This window comes from Sorex fumeus, unplaced genomic scaffold (genome assembly GCF_029834395.1).
Source record: "Sorex fumeus unplaced genomic scaffold, SorFum_2.1 ptg000026l, whole genome shotgun sequence".
In the NCBI taxonomy this organism is placed as follows: Eukaryota; Metazoa; Chordata; class Mammalia; order Eulipotyphla; family Soricidae; genus Sorex; species Sorex fumeus.
This window is the reverse complement of record NW_026606083.1, coordinates 11,483,682-11,505,333: the sequence shown is the minus strand read 5'-3', so window position 1 is coordinate 11,505,333 and position 21,652 is coordinate 11,483,682. Positions and strand designations below refer to the sequence as shown.

Below are 21,652 nucleotides of genomic sequence, written 5' to 3'. Positions count from 1 at the left end.
TGCAACGTGCGACACAGTAGATCTAAAGCGACACCCAAGTTGACCTGTAATTCCCGGGAAGTTCCAACCTCCATCCTCGCTCCTGGTCCCAGTGAAGCATCATCTTGCCCCGTGCATGCCGGGGTGGGAATGGAGTCCCCGACCAAGCTAAGGTACCCTGGACAGAGGGCAAGCGGGGCGCGCGTTCCTGGTGGCCCTGCCTGGGGACTCCGCTAAGGGCGCGCAGCCCTGTGCGTCCGGGCACAGCTGGCCGGTGGCTTCACGTCCACACCCGCCCTCGGGCCCTGCAGGCTGGATCCCAGCCCGGCTCCCATGTCCCGGCGCGAGAACCTTCCCTGGTGGGCGCGGGCGCCCACCTTCCCATCCAGCGCGCTCCCCTCTGACCCTCGGCCCGGCACGGGGAGGTCGCGGGCGACCCGGGACCCCCGAGGGCCGGAGCGGGCCGGGACTCCCCGAGGGGCGCCCCGCACGGCCCCGGAGGGCAGCCCGCGACCGCCACGAGCCCCCGTGGCGCCCGGCGGCGGGGTCACGACCCGCCGGGCCTGGCCGCCCTTCCCGGCCGCGGAGCCGCGGGGCCAGCGGGGCCAGCGTCCAGCCAAAGCCGGGCCGCCCCCCCTCGCGTGCCCAGTCCGCGCCGTTCCCCGGCTCACCCGGCTCACCCGGCGCTCCCGCCTCTCTCCGGGTCACGGCTTTCTGGGCATCGTGCCCGCTGGGGGCGGGATCCGGACCCGGATGCAGACGCGACCAGGGCACCGGCCGGGAGCTCGGGCTGAGTGGCGGCCGCGCGACGACGCCCAGCGCTGCTCAGCTGACCGCCGCGCCGCGGGGAAATTCCCGGGCCCCGCCCCCGCAAGCCCCGCCCTCGAGGCCCCGCCTCCGGTCAGGCCCCGCCCACAAGCACCGCGCCCTTCCGCTGTTGCGGCTCCTCAGTCTCGCCCCATAGGTCGCGCCCCAAATCCCTCCTCCTCAGCCCCGCCCCAGCCCCGCCCCTGCCTCGCCAAGGCTCCGCCCCCAGGGGGGCCTCCGCGACTCCGGTGCGCCTGGGGCCCCGCCCCTCCCGAGGCCCCGCCCACAGACCCCGCCCCTGCCGCGCGGGTGCGCGTGGCGTCATAACCCTGCGGTGCGCGCAGAGCTCTGAGCCGGGGCTGCCGGCCGAGAGGTCAGCGTTACGCCCAGGTGTCCGAGTGAACAGCGTGGCTCACGGCGGGCACGAGAAGAAAGGGCTGAATGCACGAGCGGCGCTACCCGGCGTTCCTGGGATCCCCTCGGGGGACTGCGGGCATTCCTGCAGAAGGCCAGGGCCACCAGGGCCCGCTGTGGCCGCAGCGACGGGGCAGCGGGGTCCAGGCGCCCTGAGGAGGAAGCCTGGGTGTCCCTCCCTCCCATCTCGGTAGCGTTAGCTGAGCCAGACTTTCCCCCGATGTTGCCCCTACAATAGACCTTTAATGAGAACCAGAAGGGCTGCGGTTTAGGGACAGCGGGGAGCGTGCCTCCCGTGCACGCTGCCCACCCGGGTTCGATCCCCGGTATCCCATGGGGTCCCCGAGCACCGCCAGGTGTGACCCACCGCGCACAGCCGGGGGTGGCCAAAAAACGAACAAAAAAGAAAGCTGCAGTTTGCTCCCTGGGCTCTGGTTCACCGTTGGGTCCCGGCCGTCCTTAGACATCCTTTAGGTGCCTCCTGCAGGTGGGATCTTCGACCCCGACCGGCCAGGGAGGCACCTGAGGGAGGGATCAATGCAATGACACGAGAAGTAGAAGGGGGGCAGCAAGACGGGGCGGGAGGGAGGGCCCGCGCGCGAAGCCCAAGCCGCCGCCCCGAGGACGCGCTGTGAAGGTCGCGGCCAGCGCGGGCGCGCGGGGCTGGGGACGAGGCGATTAGCGCAGGGTCCTCGGGACAGGGGCGGCGGGACGGGGCTTGGTGCTGAAAGCCGAGAAGGACCTGAGGTCGGGGCCGAACTTTGGATGAATCAGGACAGGCGCACCCGAGGCTGAGCACCCGCGATCTCCCGGCTTGGAAGGACCGAGAGGGGTGCAGGGGTGCGGGAGGCGAGTCAATGGTAACAGGCCGGGCGCCCCTTCCAGTCGTCCCCCAAGAACTGCATGTCGCTGTCGGATCGACCTGCTCCAGGCCTTCTCTGCACCCAGGATCCAGGATTAGCCCCCAGAGAGGGTGCATGGGGTGGGGGAAGGAAAGGGGGTGCACTGGGGAGGGAGCGACTAACAACTGCCACGGACACAGTAGCTTCACGGGGTGAGGGGTGGGGGAGGTGGAGAATAGGAAGGAGAGGGAATAAACCTGGGGGTTGCCATAGGCCAGAGTTTTAATTTTTTTTTTTTTTTTTTTTTTTTTTTTTTTGCTTTTTGGGTCACACCTGGCGATGCACAGGGGTTACTCCTGGCTCTGCACTCAGGAGTTACTCCTGGCGGTGCTCAGGGGACCATATGGGACGCTGGGAATCGAACCCTGGTCGCCCACCTGCAAGGCAAATGCCCTACCCACTGTGCTATCTCTCCAGCCCCAGTTTTAAATATTTTAGATAACAGTGCAGCATGGAAGAACTTAGGGAAAAATATCGGGAAAATGGAGCGAAGTTCCCACATTTGTGTTGAAACTGGCCTGGTCATCAGGGCAGGAGACGGTACCATGTTGCTGGGTCAGTGGAAGGGGAGGGTCGCTCTTGGCCCTTCAAGGCCACTGACTTACTGATTCTGTTTCAAGCCAGACTGATGACTCAGGGAAATTCTGCCTGGGATTGGGGCAGGGAGCGGTGCAGAAGAGGGAGGGGTGGGAGGAGGGATTGCTTGGGTCCCAAAGCTCTGCGTGCCCCTGCGATTCTGTGCATATGAAACATCCAGAAACAGGAACTCAGAGACAGGAAGCAAATCTGTGGTTGCCATGGGCTGGGGATAACTTTCATAGCAAGTGAAATTTTTTTCCTGGGGTGGGGGGATGGCAATGAACATATTCTAAGCTGGGCCTGTGGCTATTTCCCTTGAGGCTGGCAAGTTCCCAGGGAGCCACCTTCAAGCAGCTCTGACCCCAAAGACTCAAGATCCCAGTAGTCGCTTCAATATGAGCCCAAAGGTGGGGAAACACCCATGCAGAAGCACAAGGCAGGCAGTCTGGCAGGGGAAATATGCTCAGGAAAAAGTCCTTGGCGGAGCGCCAGCCTCCTATTTTATTCTGGCCTTCAGCTGGCTGGTTGGGCCCCCCCCCCCTACAGTAAGGACAGTCATCTGTCTCACTCAGCAGCACCCCCTTAAAGTTCACTCACCAGCAGCATGCAAGATAGCTGAGCACACAGACCTGATCTACATAAAACCAAGCCTTGCGTGTCTATGGATGTTGGGGTTTGACTAGTTAAACTGGCATGGTCGCTGCTGCAAAGTTGAATAGTTACAAGTCCCCTGTTTCCTGAGCAAAGCTACCGAGGCTTCCTAACAGACTATAACAAACTCTTGGCTGAAAAAAAAAAATGTCCTTGCCGGAGATGATTGGGTGTTCATGGAATAACATAGCACTGGGGCCAAGCTTTGAAGAACCAGCTGAGAAAATTGTTTCTCTCTGTGAACTTGGAAATGCTTCTGTGGTATTTCCCTCCAATCATTTTGGAGATCTCACATAAATTTAGAACCTTCCCATTCATTTGGTTTTATTATAATTCTGGGAAACTAGGCTAGGCTGTTTATTATGGAAACAAGGGAAGAACGCGTGATATTTTTCTAAAGTGATTTCCTGTCTACCTTGGCTTCCATTCTTGAGAATCTTTAATTTTTTTAAGTGCAAAAGTATCTTTTAGTAGAGCTGTTGGCTCCATTGGTGCACAGATACATTCTTTGTCTGCCTATTCATGAACTGTCTGCTCAGTAGTTCTCCACACCCAACACTGTTTCTTTTCTTTAATTTTGTACCCCTCTTTCTAGAGCCCTTATTCGTCCTATAGGGCTAAGGTGATTCAGCGACAGTAATTTGCTGTGCTTTCAACCCAGGACCTTACCTTTTCACTCAGGATTATTTCTATTTTTTTCTTTTTTGGGGGGGGGGGGTGCAGGTCACACCTGGCGATGCACAGGGCTTACTACTGGCTCTGCACTCAGGAGTTACCCTGGCTGTGCTCAGGGGACCATATGGGATGATGGGAATCCAACCTGGGTTGTCTGCATGCAAGGCAAACACCCTACCCACTGTGCTATCTCTCCAGCCCCATTATTTCTAATTTTATAATAGAAACTTTTTTTTGGGGGGGGTCACACCTGGCGATGCACAGGGGTTACTCCTGGCTCTACATTCAGGAGTTACTCCTGGCGGTGCTCAGGAGACCATATGGGACGCAGGAAATCGAACCTGGGTTGGCCGCGTGCAAGGCAAACGCCCTACCCACTGTGCATCTCTCCAGCCCCATATAATAGAAACTTTATTAAAGGAATTGAGAAATCTGCCATTATTGAGGGAACTTTCTTTTTCTTTCTCTCATTTCCCTCCCTCCTCCCTTCCTCCCTTCCTCCCTCCCTCCCTCCCCTCCCCTCCCCTCCCCTCCCCTCCCCTTCCTTCCTTCCTTCCTTCCTTCCTTCCTTCCTTCGAGTCAGATATCTAGAGCACTTCCATCTCCTCTACCCTGGGCTGGCCCAGGCTGGCTGCATTAAGGTGCACACCTTTTTTTTTTTTTTTTTTTTTGCTTTATTTGGGTCACACCCGGCGATGCACAGGAGTTACTCCTGGTTCATGCACTCAGGAATTACTCCTGGCGGTGCTCAGGGGACCATATGGGATGCTGGGAATCGAACCTAGGTCGGCTGCGTGCAAGGCAAACGCCCTACCCGCTGTGCTATTACTCCAGCCCCCAAGGTGCACACCTTAGCCCCTGGTCCCAGGCCCAGATGTGCCTTTTATGCTGTCAGAGTCCCTGGGCCAGATCAGGGCCAGAGTAGGGCTCACTGCGCTGCTCACTCTTCTCTCTCTTCTGCAGACTGGCCCCTTCTCCCAGGTTTCCGATCCACAGCCCTTCCTCATTCTTCTTCCAGGAACCTGAGTGCCGGAAGTGCAGAGACCACGCGGGCACCCCAGAGCTTGGGTCAGTGGGTTTCAGTTGGCACTGGCAATTCTGTCCTGGGCCTTGCACCCAGCCTCTGACACTGGGGTGGAGGCTAACTGGGGCCTTCCAGTACGGCCCTGGGAATCACTGCCTCAGCCATTTGCCCCATTGAGTCACCTCATTTGTATTTCATGCAATAGATGTGTTTTAAAGCAGGTAAGCAAGGTTGTGGAGATGGTTCAAAGGGCTGGGGGTGGGGGTGCAAGACCCCAGGAAGTGACCCTGTGCTGGCACTGGTGTGGCCCCAAAGAGAAAAACAAAGCAAACAAACCAAACCATTGGGGGAGTGTTGTTTTGGGTTGATACCAGCAGTGCTCAAGGATTACCCCTGCTCTGCACTCAGGAATCACTCCAGGCTGTGTTCAGGGGTCCATGTGGGATATCGGAGATCAAACCAAATTGGCCAGGTTTGTGCAATGCTAATGCACTATCGCTCTGGCCCCACAAAAACAAATTTTAGGGTGCTTTATGAAGCTGGAAGGAAGCAGCAGAGAAGATCCCTGAGCAGCTGAGATACTTGCTGGAAGTTGGAGAGGTTTGTTCTCAGGGAGGGAGGAAGATGCTGTTTGCAGGGGCACAGGCGTTGCGCTCAGTCCCGGCTGAGTCTCCCGGCCACTGACTGCCTGTGTCCAGCAGGTGGTGCCAAATGACATCTTGAATGGAGGCTGGGGGGGGGGGGGGGGCTGGGGGACATCTGAGAGCACTCCTGGACCTCTGGTTCGCAAATAGCACTTGTGCAGCTGCCCTGTGTGACCCGCCCAGTGGCTTCAATTAGGGCGGTGTGTGGGTCTGAATAAGAACCGTTTGAGAAGATAATTGTGTCTCTGGGAACCCGGTAATATTATGGGGTAATGGCAGTGTGGGTCACACACACACACAGGTACCACACACTGAGCCCAGTGAGGGAACTCGTGTGTGTGTGTGTGTGTGTGTGTGTGTGTGAGAGAGAGAGAGAGAGAGAGAGAGAGAGAGAGAGAGAGAGAGAGAGAGTATGCACACTTCTAAGAAAAACAGTAAAGAATAATAGACTTCAAAAAAGTTAAAATATATTATAGAACAATCTATGAGCAAAAATAACTGGAGTAGATGAGAGAGGGAGAGAAGTGGGAGAGAAAGAGCAGGAGGAGGATGCTGGGGTGAGCATGAGACCAGGATGAGTTTGGGTTGTTGGGGTGTTTTCTTAGGGGGAGCAGGGGTGCTCAGGGGTTTCTCCTGGCTCTGCACTCAGGAATTATTCCTGGCGGTGCCCAGGGGTCCTTACGAGATGCTGGGGATCCCACCCAGGTCAGGTGCATACAAGGCAGTTGTTCTCCCTGCGTACAGGGATTCCTTATCATTGTGGCCCCCAGGGATAAGATTCTCAGGAGGGAACCTTCGGGAAAAAAGGAACTTGCCCTCTGTGTCTTGCAGTCCTGATCAAAGTGCTTGATTGAAGTGAATCTTATGGAGAGGAAGCATGAGGGAGGGACAACAGCCGACCAGGGCCAAATCGATGAAATTCATTACTTCAGGGGCATATTGCTTAGTGCCTGCAAAGTCTGGACCTGATCCAAAGCCATGGAGACTGCAGGAGAGAGAAGCTTCCGGCAAGGGAGGTGCTGCCTGGGGGAGGGCGGCAGGAAGGATTCAGAAGCTGAGATGGAGTGGCCGCTTCTCCGGGATGCTTGTTCTCCGAGGTGCTTTCAAGCTCTCCCAGTGGAGCCAAGCCTGGAGGAGGTGGGGAGGGCTTTGTCCTGCTGCTGGGGCAGAGAGGGCAGCATCTACTGCTGAGTTCAAAAGGTGCTTCCAAAGCTGGACCATGGACATCGTAGTTTGGAAAAAGGTGCACAGTCTGCAGCCTGAGTGAGTCTCTGGGAACCATGCCAGAGGAAGACAGAGAGCAGGCATTAGCCCTGCCTCGCAGCCACGCGGGCCAGAGAAGCTCCGACGGAGACGCCCAGAGCCTGTCCCGAAGAAAGCAGCTCCTCTGAATCCTGGCAATGGTGCAGTCCCTCAGTGAACGGCACTGCAGGCAGAAGGATCTCGGAGGCATGATGGTACTATGGGCTGTGCTTGCTCACTCAGTTTCATCAGCTCACGCCAGGGTCGCCCTGGCCCTAATGTCCGTTTCTTCCAGGATAATTGATTCCTTATCCAAGGAGTGTGATTTCCCCATCCCCCCACCCACTCCTCTGGATTGTGACACATGCGAGACCAACTTTTAAATGAATGGAGCCAAGTGTTTGTTTGTTTAAGTGAATCGTTGAATTTTATTTATTTATTCTTTTTACTTAGACACAAAAAATAGCATGTTTATTCCTTTCTTTTTTTTTCTTTTTGGGTCACACTCGGCGATGCACAGGGGTTACTCCTGGCTCTGCGCTCAGGAATTACCCCTGGCGGTGCTCAGGGGACCATATGGGATGCTGGGAATTGAACCCGGGTCGGCCACGTGCAAGGCAAACGCCCTACCCACTGTGCTATTGCTCCAGCCCCTCCTTTCTCTTTTTAAAAATTTTTTAAAAATTAACTCACTGTCAGATAGACCCTTACAAAGTTGTTCATGATTAGATTTCAGTCATATAGTGTTCCAACACCCATCCCTCCACCAGTGCACATTTCCCAGCACCAGTGTCCCCAAGTTCCCTTCCATCACCCCCCTCCCCCCAGCCTCCCTCTTTATGGCAGGGGTTTTTCTTCTCTCTGTGTCTCTGTCTGTCTCGGTCTCTTTCCCTCTTGGAGCACAGTGTTTAATCTAGATGATTCCAACTACTCTGGCCCAAACGCCTACTAAACAGAAGCCAGCACCTGGGCGAGAGTTCAGCGGTCAAGGCACACACCTCCATGTGCCAGGATTTGGGTTCAAACTCTGGCACCACACACCCCAGTCCCCCACCTTCCCCTATAACATGTCCTGAATGTTCAAATGGTTGATCCTGTTGACCATATATTGCCTGGAGTGGTCCTGGGTCTCCTGATTACAGCCTAGATGCGCCCCCCCCCCACACACAAAACCTGTCCAGGCTTCTGAAGAAAGTGGGGAGGTTGTGTTGGAACCTAGGAATTTATTTTGTTTTATTTTATTTTTAGCTTTTTGGATCACACCTGGTGATGCACAGGGCTTACTCCTGGCTTTGCACTCAGGAATTATTCATGGCGGTGCTTGGGGGATCATATGAGATGCTGTGAATCAAAACCGGCTTAGCTGCATGCAAGGCAAATGCCCTACCCGCTGTGCTATTGCTCCAGTCCCAGAATTTATATTTTAAACAGTCGTTTTAGGTGACTCAGATGCGTAAGATGAGAGATATCTCTTGAAGAAATATTGTCAAGGCAAAGGAAGGATTGGGCTCCCTGGAAAGCCTTTAGACTCACTTCCCATCCTCCCACTCTCCATCTACCCTCCATCTACTACCCATCCACCCAACATCCATCCACCCACCCGGCCACTTATCCACCAACCCAACCATCCATCCATCCATCCACCCATCCATCCATCCATCTATCCACCCATCCATCCACCCACCTATCTATCCACCCACCCACCCACCCATCCTTCCATGTATCCACCTATCCATCCATTCATCCATCAACCTCCCAGTCATCCACCTACCACTCACCCATCTATTCATCCAGCATCCATCCCACCAACCCACCCACCCATCTATCATCCATCCACCTATCCACCCATCCACCCATTCATCCATCCATCACCTTTCTCCTGAAGTCCTACTCAACAAAAATTCCTGGTGTGCTTGCTTTGTATTTGGTGATCTGAGACACAGTCAAAATAAAAAATCTCAGTTTTTGCCTTATGTAGGTGGTGAGAGCTGAATTTGTCACCAAAGAGAGGGGATAAGAATTTAGGTGGCAGTTCTGTGGGGCTGGGTTAGGTGGGGAAAGGAGACACATTTGTGTGGAAGGGGGGTCTCACCTGGACCCTTGAGAGCGAGCAGAGGCTGGAGATGGAAGACCAGTCTTGGATTCATCTCCGGTGAAGCAGGATGCTGATTACATCTGTCAGCGCCAAGATGTAATCAATTAAGGTGGCATCATGGATACGTGTGTAGGGATGGCAAGGCCAGTCTTGTTAATGAACTGCAGGGAAGAAAAGAAATCGGAAAGTTTCCGATTCAGTAGCATCATCTTTCGTGGATTCATTTTTCACTTGGAGAGTAGATGACAAGTAGAAGACTCTGACCATCATGTGTATGATACACCCTATTTTCCTCCCAAATCCAGTGGATTTACACCAGTTGTCCCCCCTAGGCTGGAGAGGATGATTCTGAGTCCCTGGACGGGGACAGAAAATTAGCCCCCGACGCAGTGGATTAGGATGGGTTGAAACCTAGAAGGCAGGTTTGTCTAAGCAAAACTCACTTCATAGTTAACAAAGAGGTCTGTGTTTCTTTCCATTTGTGTTCAGACATATCATTTGGCTGACTGTGTGCTCCTAACGCCTTGCACGAAAGACATTTTAATCCAACTGCCTCATTCTTCCCTGTATCTCCTTGCCAATGCTCTACAAAGCATCACACCCCAAATATTTAAGCATTTTTGTGCAACAGTTGAGACAGAGCTGGGAGGGAGGGGGTAGTGTTAAGCCAGCCGACTTGATTGGGAGGACGCATAGTCCCAGCCAGAGAGCTGCGTATTTCAGCTCATCCTTCACTTACTGTAGGTGTGGGCTGGGGAGAATGACTTCATCTTATGTTCCTCTTTCTTTATCTGCAAAGAGACATGAATTGGTTGTTGTGGTCACACACACACACACACACACACACACATAGACACACACACACACATACACACACACATACTCCAGGAGGCACTTTGGACAGCTCCTCTGCATTATTGTATCAGCTCTGATGTGGAGGAAAGTTCCAGAGTGTGGCAGTCTGAGTGTTGTGGGACCTGTAAATATGCAGGAGAGGTCTTACTATCTATTTGAAAATCACCCATCCTCGGAGCTAAAAAATATCCAGGTTTCACAACCCCCCTGAGAAAAAATGATATCTTGTGATAGAAAAACATTTCAGAATAAAGTATAACCTAAATCCTTGAGGCAGAGATTTTAAATGTGAGCTGAGCAAGAATTTGGATATAAAAGAGAATGGAAGGAACTCTATCTGGTACAAAAACGCGTGCCATGGTGTTTACACATTGTTCTGGGGAGCTCCCACATTTGTCTCTAAGCTTCCTAGCAACCACGGCGAAAAGGGAAACTCAATTTGTTTCTTGCAAGAGTGAAACTGGCCAGTTGTTAAGAAATGCAATATCCCCTCATACTAAGACCCAAAAAACAACCCTTGAAGGCTCTCTTAGGATGAGCCTGTGCACTGGAATTGTCTTTGGCATCTTTTGAGCAAAGGTACCAAAGATTTTTATAGACAAGTATCTCATGCACTCCTCACACCATATTCAAAGCTTCACTGTCACTGTCACTGTTCATCGATTTGCTCGAGCGGACCCAGTAACATCTCCATTGTGACACTTGCTACTGTGTTTGGCATTTCGAATATGTCACGGGGAGCTTGCCAGGTTTTGCTGTGCAGGCGAGATACTCTTGTTAGATTTCCGGGCTCTCTGAGAGGGGCGGAGGAATCGAACTTCGGTCAGCCTTGTTGGCTGCGTGCAAGGCAAACGCCCTACCCGCTACCCACTGTGCTATTGCTCCAGCCCATTCAAAGCTTATTTTGGCCAAATCAGGTCCATGAGGAGATGGACTGGAGGACCTGGGTCTTTGATTCTCTTTAGGGACTGGAGGAGTTAGAGCCATTCCTGAATGTCTATGCTCTTTAGAAACAATCCTACTTCTATTCTCATTTCATCCCAGAACCTTCTAGAAAGTCCACTTGCCAGACAGGAAACCGAATCTGAGAGTGGTGGCACAGGAAGGGCTTTCTGGGAAGGCTGCCCCTCGCTCACCCTGAGCTCCCCGAGCTACAGCAAAGCCAGATTTTGTGGCCCCCAGTTCCCTCTGCCTCATCTCACAGTCAGTTTCATATTTTTTTATTTTTGCTCAGTGGGTCACACCTGGTGATGCACAGGGGTTACTCCTGGCTCTGCACTCAGGAATTATCCCTGTCAGTGCTCAGTGGACCATATGGGATGCTGGGAATTGAACCCGGGTCGGCCGCGTGCAAGGCAAATGCCCTACCCGCTGTGCTATCACTCCAGCCCTCCAACCTGCTTTTGACTGACATCTGCAAACCAGTTGAAATGGCTCCAGCCAAAGTCACAAATGATCCTTTTCTGGCCAAATTCAATAGACCTTTTCCTCTGTTTCTTCTCTGGAGACAGTGATTCACTTTCCTATGTTCTGGTTTCTGGGGGCACAGCTGGCTCTTACTTCCTCTGCTGAGTCTTCAGGCCTTCTCCTCTCCCTCTGAGCCCCCAGGCCAGGGCTCCCTCTCACAGGACCCCCCACTCTCCTCCCAGAAGAGCCAATCCTGTGGGGAGCTCTGCCACCATCTTGGCAGGCGTGATCCTTGAGCATCTATGCTGTGGTCAGAGGCCACAGCCGGAGACAAAAATAGCATTTCATCCACACGAGACTTGCTCATTGTTTTGTTTTGTTTTCAATGGAATGAGATGAAACAGCTGCCTCAGATTTGAAGCCATTATGTAGTGGGGTGGAATGCTCCTTGAAAGACCAGGATTCTACTCTGAGTGGCATTGTGAAAACAGACAAAGGGCAGGAGACGGTTTGAGGGAAGAGTTGGAGGAGTCCCCCTGTAGAGGCGAGAGTCAGGAGGAGGATGAAGCAGGGAACAAGTACTTACTGACTCTTGCCTCGTTTCCCTCCATTCTTCACTTCCTGGCACATGCATTAGCAACGACTCCCAAGTCTTGACCAGCTCTCACTGGTTGACCATGAACCGTTTCGTTTGTGGGTCCCACGAGATTTCAAATTCAGGTCATGGTCACGGTCCTCCCGTTGTTTATCGATTTGCTCGAGCGGGCCCAGTCTCCATTGGAGACTTTGTTGTTACTGTGTTTGGCATATCGAATACGTCACGGGTAGCTTGCCAGGCTCTGCTGTGCGGGCGAGATACTCTCGGTAGCTTGCCAGGCTCTCCGAGAGGGGTGGAGGAATTGAACTAGGGTCCGCCATGTTGGCCACTTGTAAGGCAAACGCCCTACCACTGTGCTATCGCTCCAGCCCTTCAAACTCAGATTCAATAGAAAATTGATTTTCTGACTCCTCAGGGGGGTTTAATCAGATGCACCAACATAGCCACTCCAGAGTGTTGCTTTGCCAAAGGAACACCAACTTTTCGGTGGCATGAGTCAATAAAGATTGATTTCTTATCTGCCTGGCAGTACAAAGTGGGTATTCTGGTCAGAATGTGGGGGGAGAGGGGACACTGAAGGGTGGTCCCCAGAGTTAGAGACCTGGGCTCAAGAGAGCGCCTGTCACTTTCACCCTGTGGCTTCCCAGGGGACTCGGAGTCATGATGATAAGAGAGAGAAGAGAGGGCCGAAAGGGTCCACCATGCTTCCATGTGGCATTCCTTCTGGGCACCTCATGGCTGCAAGGGGAACCTAGCAGTGTCTGTACCCCTGTGCCCCGAGAGGGAGCACTGTGCACCTCTCGGTGCAGACTGACTACTGTTCACACTTTCCCATCCTCCCGATGTTGAAGCTCTTTTTCCAGCATTACATTGTGACTTGGTTCCCTCTTCTATAAAAAGGGCAAACAAAAGTTTCACTTCTCAGACGTGATAAAAATCGAGAAAATCTCTGTAAATCAACTAGACTGTGCTCGCTTGGGACTGATGCTCAAAAGTTGGCTTACCTACCTAATTAAAAAAAAAATCCACATATTTGGGGCCAGAGAGATAGTACAGAGGGAAGGGCACATGCCTTGCATGTGGCAGACCCAGGTTGAGCTTTATGGTCCCCCAAGCCTCTTCAGGAGTTATTCTTGAGCACAGAACCTGGAGCATGGTCTAAAAAGAATGAATAAAATTAAATAATGCATCTGTTCCTATATAAAAATCTCTTTAAAACAGAAAGAATAGATGCTCCTGATCAAAACACATGAATTTGAATTTTTTTTTAAAAAGAAGAAACAGGGGCTATAGAGATAATACACATGTGCGGAGACCCAGTTCATTGAGGGCCCCTCTGGCCCTGGGGGGACAGTGTATGCTCGTGGCCATCCCATTCGTGTTCCTTATTCTTAGGGAATAGGAGAACTTTCTTTTTTTTTTTTTTTTTTTTTTTTCCCCCTTTATTTTATTTTATTTTTTTTAAAGTTGTAGATTTACAATTTTTTGTGCTTTGGTTTCAATTATACAATGATCAGATACCCATCCCTCCACCAGTGCCCATTTTCCACCACCATGGATAATATCCCTCCCACCCCCATCCCCCCATCCCCCCGTCTCTGTGGCAGGGCAATCCCCTGTGTTCTCTCTCTCTGGAATAGGAGAACTTTCTAAGGATACACAGAAAACACTGGTATCTTCTAAATTCCAGACTCACATTTCCCACATACAGACTTCCCTAAAATTCATCTGCTGGGCACTGAGTGGCTCAGGGACCCATTCCAGAGGGGAAGAGGGTCTCCTTCCGGGGTGTCCACTCTGGGCAGCCAGCCCTTAAGAGCAGGAGGTTCTAATCACCCCCTCTACTTGCCAAGCATGTGGCTCAGACCCAGAGCGGACAGCTGAGCTGGCAAGGGTCCTTGGCGTTCATATGTGGAAATGGAGTCTAAGATTAAGGAGTCAAGTGAGCTTAGAAGTGGGTAGGGGTCTGCTGTCAGCGAGAGAGGATGGTGCCATGTGACAAGGAGACAGGGACCTATAGGACGAATACCAGATGTTTTCTTTTTTTTTTCTTTTTGGATCACCCAGCAATGCACAGGGGTTACTCCTGGCTCTGCACTCAGGAATTACTCCTGGCAGTGTTCTGGGGACCACATGGGATGCTGGGCATCAAACCCATGTTGGCCACGTGCAAGGCGAATGCCCTACCTGCTGTGCTATTGCTCCAGGCCCCCAGACGCTTTCTAATGAGATGTTTGTCCTATTCTAGAAATAGGTTTCCCTGCTATAAAGGCAATTCCAGGTAATGCTCTGAATTCTGAGCAGGACCTCCTGTTTTCTTCCTGGCTCTCAAGGACCCCTCCTAGCAGGGTGCAGAGAACCACTGTGGTGCCAGCGGTTGAAGCTGAGTCAGCTGCATGCAAAGCAAGTGCTTTATTGGCTGTACTATCGGCGCCCCCAAAAATGATGTTTTTGTAAATAAGGAGTAGGATCACAAAGATGACAATGAGGTCTGAAGCGCAGGTTTTGCATGTGGGAATTGCAGGTTAGATTCCTGGCACTGCGGGCTGCCTGGAACAGTACAATATTTCCCCACACCCAAATATACTATGTGGCTGTCTTTTATTAGCACTGTAATCAACTCTCCAGAATTCACACTTATGAATCTGGACACACAAATTCAGTAGGTGATAAAGTCGTGTTAGCTGTAAAATCTGAAGTTATAATCCGTGGGCACTGAACATATTCATCCCTCAGTACTGAGTGTTCAATGCCATTTTATCTAGTGCTCATAATATGAATACAGGCTGGGAAACTTATTCTAAAAAAAATGAGTGTATAAAGTGGGACCCCTTTATTGGCACCAAGTCATGCTATTTTTAAGTACAACAAAGTCAGTGATGGGAAATCTGGAAAAGGCAGATATCCTTCTGGAATGTACTTTTCCTTCGGGGTAGAGTTGCTGAAATACTGGCTCCGTTTTGCCTTGGCAATGAATTGTACAGTGGGAGAGGTTAATAAATGCAGCGCCAATTAAAAAAATCCTCCTAGGGGGCAGAGATACGGCTCAGTGGTAGAGCATATGTCTTGCATATATGAGTTCCTGGGTTAGATCCCTGGCACTGCAAGAAAAAAATTCCTTTGAGAAAAAAAAAAAGGCATGAACCATGATGCCTTTGGGGTTATGTTACAAATGAACTAATTGGACTTATTCCTGATGGGGGAAAAAAAAGAAAAGAAAAGGGAAAAAGGAACTGCAATCAATGTTTGGTTGAATTTACATCTCAGAACCATCTTGATTAACCCTTCTCATGCGCAGCTGTCAGAGCCAGCATCAGAAAACCCCAAAGCATTCCACATTTGTCATTTTTCAGCAGGCATCATTCTATAGCTGGGAGACGGTGGATGGAAGGACAATCCTCCAGCAAACCTTCAAGAGGATTTTAATTCTTCGAGGCAGCTGGTTAAAAAAAAAATGGAAGTAGAAAATTGAAAACACACAGTGGTATGTATGTTTGGAGTCTCGATAAACTTTCCCATGCAAGCAGCTCTTCCCGCTGTCCACTGTCGCGGAGCAGATACTGGCCAGCTGAGATAGCGGGCAAGCTCCGGGGTGAAAATCCGTCTGTGACTTCTTGCTCCCCGGAATGGGTCCAGCTGGGGACCATCCTTGCAGGAGGGGCGGTTCACCCCTTCCAAGAATTTCGCTCCTCTCCCTCCACCCCTCCCCTGGAGACTTCACTCGCTGCTATGGGAAAGAGCCACTTTGACAGGATCTCAGGGACCCCCCAGCGCAGCTCTGTGACAATGACACACAGTCCTTCTTCCCATCCCTCCCCAGTGCGTCTCACTGGCTCCGTTCCATTCCAAGGACCCAGAAGTGAAAGGAGAATCAGTGGACCCAGTTGGCCCCAGTGTGAAGGCGGTCCAGCTTGAAGAGAAGAATTTGTCTCCTTTGCACAGGAGGCAGGCTGGGAGCCTCAGTAGTTAGGTCAGGATATTCCCGAGCTGTTGCTTATGAAGGTTTTCAGCTTATTCATTTCCCTGGTAATGGTTGTGTCTTCAAAGTCTTGTGTGTGTGTGTGTGTGTGTGTGTGTGTGTGTGGCCACACCCAGTGTCGCTCAGGGGTTACTCCTGGCTCTGTACTCAGGGGGTTACTCCTGGAGGTGCTTGGAGCCACTGTGGTGCTGGGGATTGAGCCAAGTTTGGCCACAGACAAGAGCCTTACCCATTGTACTATCTTTCTGGCCCCTCTCTCTCTGTCATTCCCATTTAAGGGTTGATGGACCCAAGAAGACTGCATCTCTTGCTTTGTTTTATTCTCTATAAAATAGACTCTAATTCATTCAAACAGTTCAGAATTTCAGGGGGAGAGCTTAGCACCTCTCTCCACAGTGGGGTTCCCCACCCAAACACTCTCTGCCCACACACTCAGGGTCTCTGCTTCTTTGTGGTGATGTCCTGGGGCCGAGAACACAGTCCTGCACCCAGGAGATGAGAGGGGAACATTAAGAGTTATTTGTTGAGATGTAGATGCTGGATGATAACAATAAAGGCTAAAATCACTCTGTGCCTCCTTTATTCATTAAATATCGACACATTTAAAATATGAGCATGCTGAGAATTTGGTTTGGTGAACTTAACACACCACAACAGGAATTCCCCCTGCCCTTTTTGGGGTGTGTGAGTCACAGTCCTTTTTGCCTCATCACAGAGGGGCTCAGGGCTTGTTTCTGGCTCTGTGATTAGGGGTCTCTCCAGAAGGGACTTAGGGGTCCATATTTAGCACCAGTGATGGAGTCAGGGCAACAGCATGCAAAGCCAGCACCCTAATCCTGTTCTGTCCTAACTTAAGACAGACATGTTTGAGCCTTTCAGTGTCTGAAACGCTCCCCGGGGTCTGGCTTGCATTTTGCCCTTTGTGGAAAAGGATAGACAATGTGTTCCTCATGAGATTCAAGTCCGGGAGCTTGATTTTAACGCTCCCTCTCCCAACCCCTCACAGACCAGAGCAGCTCTCCGAGGGGTTCCTCTTCCCCACACTGGGCTCACTTTCTAAAATACAGAGGTTGAGAAGTGAGGGGGGTATGTCAGGAGTTCTGACTCCTCACATCTGTCCTGTCTTGCCAGAAGAGAACTGTCTCAGACTCAGCCTTGGATGGTTCATGAAAGCCCAATGTCAGGCCTTGAATGAGATGCAAAGGGAATTATCATAGGTACCGGGGCATGTCCTCAACCTGCCTCTTTCATTGAATGGTGTGCAGGGTGCAAGTTGCATCAAAATTGTCGTTTTCATTTCGACCAGCCCTGCGCAGTCCTTCTCGGCAGCAAGATTCCCACCAGAGCTGCACTGTGCAAAGCCATCTCTTCCGACAGAGACTCCTCCCCCCTTTGGGAGCCGGGGGACCCCAGGCAGGGAGTCCTAACCTCCAGCATGATTCCCAGCACCCTTCCCTGCCTGCAGCTATGTGAACTCAGGCGAGGATGTGACCTTCGGGGACTAGAGCGAATTTATCTGTGAATTCACACTGGCTTCCTGCCTCCTGAGGGTGCCAGAAGGGGACCGCGAGGCTGTTCAGAGCGTGTGGGTAGCCTCTGTGAGTCGTCTGTGCCTGGAGAAAATGATCTCATAGGAAGAGCGTCCTTGTTTCATGTTCTCGGGCCCCGATCTGCCTCGCTGGGCCTCTGGATAGTTTTCAAAGCAAACAGAAAACTCTGAACTGAACTCAGTGAGGATGAGCCCCATCTTGTTGCTGGAGGTTTGGGGGGTGTCATGCTAGTGCCAGGGAGGGGCGGGGAAGGGAAGTGCTATTGGGAGACTTGTCTGCACAGAGACCGCAGCAGAAGCACTCCTGGGGAGATTAGCAAGAGGATGGAAAGTTCTAGAAGGGAGTACCTGGGGGTCATGCTCTTTTTTTTTTAAATGTTATACTTAAATTTATTTCCTTTTTAAAAATTTTATTTTATTTTTATAAAGTAGTTCACAATATTTGATTACATTAATATTCAAACACCACCATTATACCTTCCTACCACTACGTTCTGGATATTTCCATCCCCAACCCCAACCCCTGCCCCAAATCAGAAACAAAGTCATTTATTTTGTATTGTTTGTTATGAATAAACCGCTGAAAATGCAGTCATGCCCTTATACCAGCATCTTTGCTTCTTTGTGTTCTGATGAAAGAACCAGGTTCCCCTTTTCCTTTAGGACGTATTAAGACACTCTGGAGGGTTCTTGGGAGGGTTTAGAGTCCAGTGACTGTGAGTCAGACAGTGTCGGGCACTGCCCCAGTCATTCATCTGACCCTCCCACACGGAGTTGGGAGCACCTTATGTGGCACTGGGGAGAGAATCCAGTTCAGCCACGTGACTCGTTCCTTCTCTATACAATGAGGATGAAAAGAGAATCTCTTGCAGAGTAGCAGTATCCTTGCTCAGAGGATGATTTAAAATCATGTGGTTCACAGGAAGCAACAAGCAAACGCTAGCGGTTGTAAACACTGGGGTTTGATGATGTTCATCTGGAGACTGTTTTCTTTTTGTTTCCTTGCTTTTTTTCCTTTTTTGGGTGACACCTGGCGATGCTCAGGGGTTACTTCTAGCTCTGCACTCAGGAATCACTCCTGGCAGTGCTCGGGGGACCATATGGGATGCTGGGAATCGAACCCGGGTCGGCCTCATGCAAGGCAAATGCCCAACCCCCTACACTGTACTATTGCTCCAGCCCCTTCACCTGGAGACTGTTGGCCAGGACTCTAAACCCAGTTTACAGCACCCCAAGCAACATCTCTGACGAACACCTGCTCAATGATTGTTACTTGTCTTTGTTTTTTGCTTTTTGGGTCACACCCAGTGATGCTCAGGGATTACTCCTGGCTATGCTTGGGGGACTGTATGGGATGCTGGGGATCAAACCCAGGTTGACCGCATGCAAGGCAAGCGCCCTCCCTGCTGTACTATCGCTCCTGCCCCTCAATGATTGTTATTGACGAATTGCGTGTCCGTCCTTTCATAACTTCCAAATTCATATGCTAAAGCCCTACCCAGTGTCACTCTGTTTAGAGAGAGGCCCTTTATGGTGGGTGGGGGCATCATTAGGGATCACTGAGATTAAAAGGGGAGGGCTGTAACCCAATAGCTCTGATGTCCTATAAAAGGGAGACGCCCCCTGAGATTTTCCTTTTCCCACGAGGACCTGGAAAGACCACCCCAAACAATACTCTAGTGGTGCCTTGGTGTGCGACTTCCAGCCTCAAGACGTGAGAGCGAACAAATGTCTAAGGTTTGAGCTCCCCGTCCCCCAGCCCCCAGAGTTCTGTGTAGGGCTGCCAGAGCGAACACAATGACATTTTGAAAAATTCCTCATTTGCATATTTAATGGGCAACAAATTAACAGTACTGACGCAGCCCTAGATGCCCCTCGCCCACCCTTTAGTTGTTGTATGAGAGTCTGGAATCCACCAAGGTGTGTGTATATGGGAATGGTGGTGGTGGACAGGACACAGATGCTGAGAGAACCACTGTCTACTTGATTCCTTAGTGATGATAATTTTTTTTTTTTGCTTTTTGGGTCACACCCAGTGATGCACAGGGGTTACTCCTGGCTCTGCACTCAGGAATCACCCCTGGCGGTGCTCAGGGGACCACATGGGATGCTGGAAATTGAACCCGGGTTGGCCGCGTGCAAGGCAAAGGCCCTACCCGCTGTGCTATTGCTCCAGCCCCAGTGATAATAATTTTTTTAAAAATTAATTTATTAAACACTTTTCCCGCTTTATTTAACACCATGGTTTATAAATTGTTCATGATGATTTGTTCTAGGCATTCAATATTCCAACCCCAATCCCACCACCACTGTCACCTTCCCTCCACCATTGTCTCCATGATTTTTTTTTTTTAATAATCAACTGTATTAAGGACCTAGCTGGACTATGGGGTGCTCTGGGATTCATTCCAGACCCCATGGAGGAAGGTTATGTCCACTCTTCCTTTTGGTCCATCCCTGAGGATTTGTTTCTGGTTTACACTTGGCAGTTCTCAGATCTTACTCCTGGCTCTGTGCTCAGGGATCACTCTGGCAGTGCTCAGGGGACCATATAGGGTACCGGGAGTCAAACCCTGTTGGACCTGCTGAATGATCTCTTCGAACCCATCAGATCTGAGGATTTAGTGAAAACTGTCTCCTGGCCCTGGGGCACTTGGTGTGGGTGTGTCAAGTGGGGCAGCCCTGATGGAAACAGTCAGGGAAGTCTTGAAGATTTTCAGGGGGATGGCGTTTGAACCATACTGGGTGGTACTCAGGGATTACTCCTGTACTATTCTTGTACTATTTCTTGTACTATTTGTACTATTTCTTGTACTATTCTTGTACCATTTCTCCGGCCACACTAAGAAGTTTTTTAAAAAGAAATTAATATAATCTAAGCAATATCATTCAGGTACTTACACAAAGGACACACACACATCCCTTATTTAAGATTTTATTTGCACCCTGAATTCACAGTGGTTTATTCACAAGAGCCAAGACATAGAACCTGTCGACATGACCATCCACAGATGATGACACAGCAGCTGTCCACTCAGTGGAACAGTATGCTGCTGTTGAAAGGGAAAGAATTGTGCCTTTTTGGGACATGAGGAATGGATTGGGAGATTATGGTGAATGCAATTAGTCAAATTTCTCTTGGGTTTCATTTAAATGTGGTTTCACTCAAAGATGGAATATGAATTCTGAAAGCAAACAAACTCGCAAGAAACAAAAGTAACTGCTGGACTCATTGAAATTATGGTGGTGATGAGAAAGGGGTGAGGTGGAAAGAATGGGGGGAGTGAGGTAGGAGGGATGGGGAGAGGAAGGGCTGAGATAGAAGGGGGAAGAGGTCCTTGAGGGGGGACAGCACTGGCACTGAAGTAGCAGATACAGTGAATTTGATACTGTACAAGGCGCTAAAATTGAGCCCTAAAATTCTACAACATTGTCAATGAATGATAAATCAATAAGGAAAAGGGAAAACGCCCAAAAGGAAGCACAGGGCCAGACAGGACAGGCTGGGGTGCTGTCTTGCATGAAGATAACCGAGTTCAACTATTGATACCTTCTGCCGTCCTCTGAGCACCAACAGGAATGATCCCTGAGTACTGCCAAGTGTGGCCCCCAAACTGAAACAAACAACTAAATTGAGTTTGGGGGGCAGAACAGAGCTGCTGGGGCACATGTTTTGCGTGTGGAAGTCCTGGGTACTGCACTGAGTATCTTCCTCCAAGCACCTACTGGTGTGCCCCCCAAACCATAACCACCATCCCCTTGCTCCTCGTGGTGAAGAACTTGGGTCTTGTGAAAAGCCGTTGGGGACTTCCTTCTGAATTCACATCTTGGGTAGGAACTAGTCTAAGCGGCAACTTTAGAAAAACCAGATCAAAAATGGTTCTTGGCATCTTTTGTTATATTAGAGAGAGAAAGACAGAGATAGAAACTTTCAATAGCCCCAAAAATGTTTTGGATCACGTGGGCTTCCAGGTCATCTGTGAGAAGGTAGAGGTCAGGTCAGACCAGATTCCCGAGTACTAGGGACACAGAAAAGGTGAGAACTGAGGAGGACCCCTGGAGCTTGGTGGCTATTGCAAGAATGTCTCATGTTTGGAACACAGGACACAGGGGGAACTGGACCAGCAGTGGTGGCAGGAACCCCCACCATCAGTGGAGTGGGAACCCCCCATCATCGGTGGAGCAGAGACTCCCATCATCAGTAGAGCAGAGACCCCCATTATCTGTGGAGCGAGGACCTCCATCATCAGTG

General features: G+C 50.9%; 2 protein-coding genes across 2 annotated transcripts in view; both read right to left on the bottom strand.

The window, feature by feature from the left end:
• The window catches only part of OPTN (optineurin), a 28,030-nt gene extending 27,189 nt beyond the window's left edge, over nucleotides 1–841 (bottom strand). The window contains exon 1 of the mRNA XM_056114518.1: nucleotides 660–841. The gene's annotated coding sequence lies outside the window, so the exon portion shown is untranslated. The remainder of the gene's footprint in view (nucleotides 1–659) is intronic.
• The window catches only part of CDC123 (cell division cycle 123), a 312,575-nt gene that overhangs the window by 19,946 nt on the left and 270,977 nt on the right, over nucleotides 1–21,652 (bottom strand). The window lies entirely within an intron of this gene.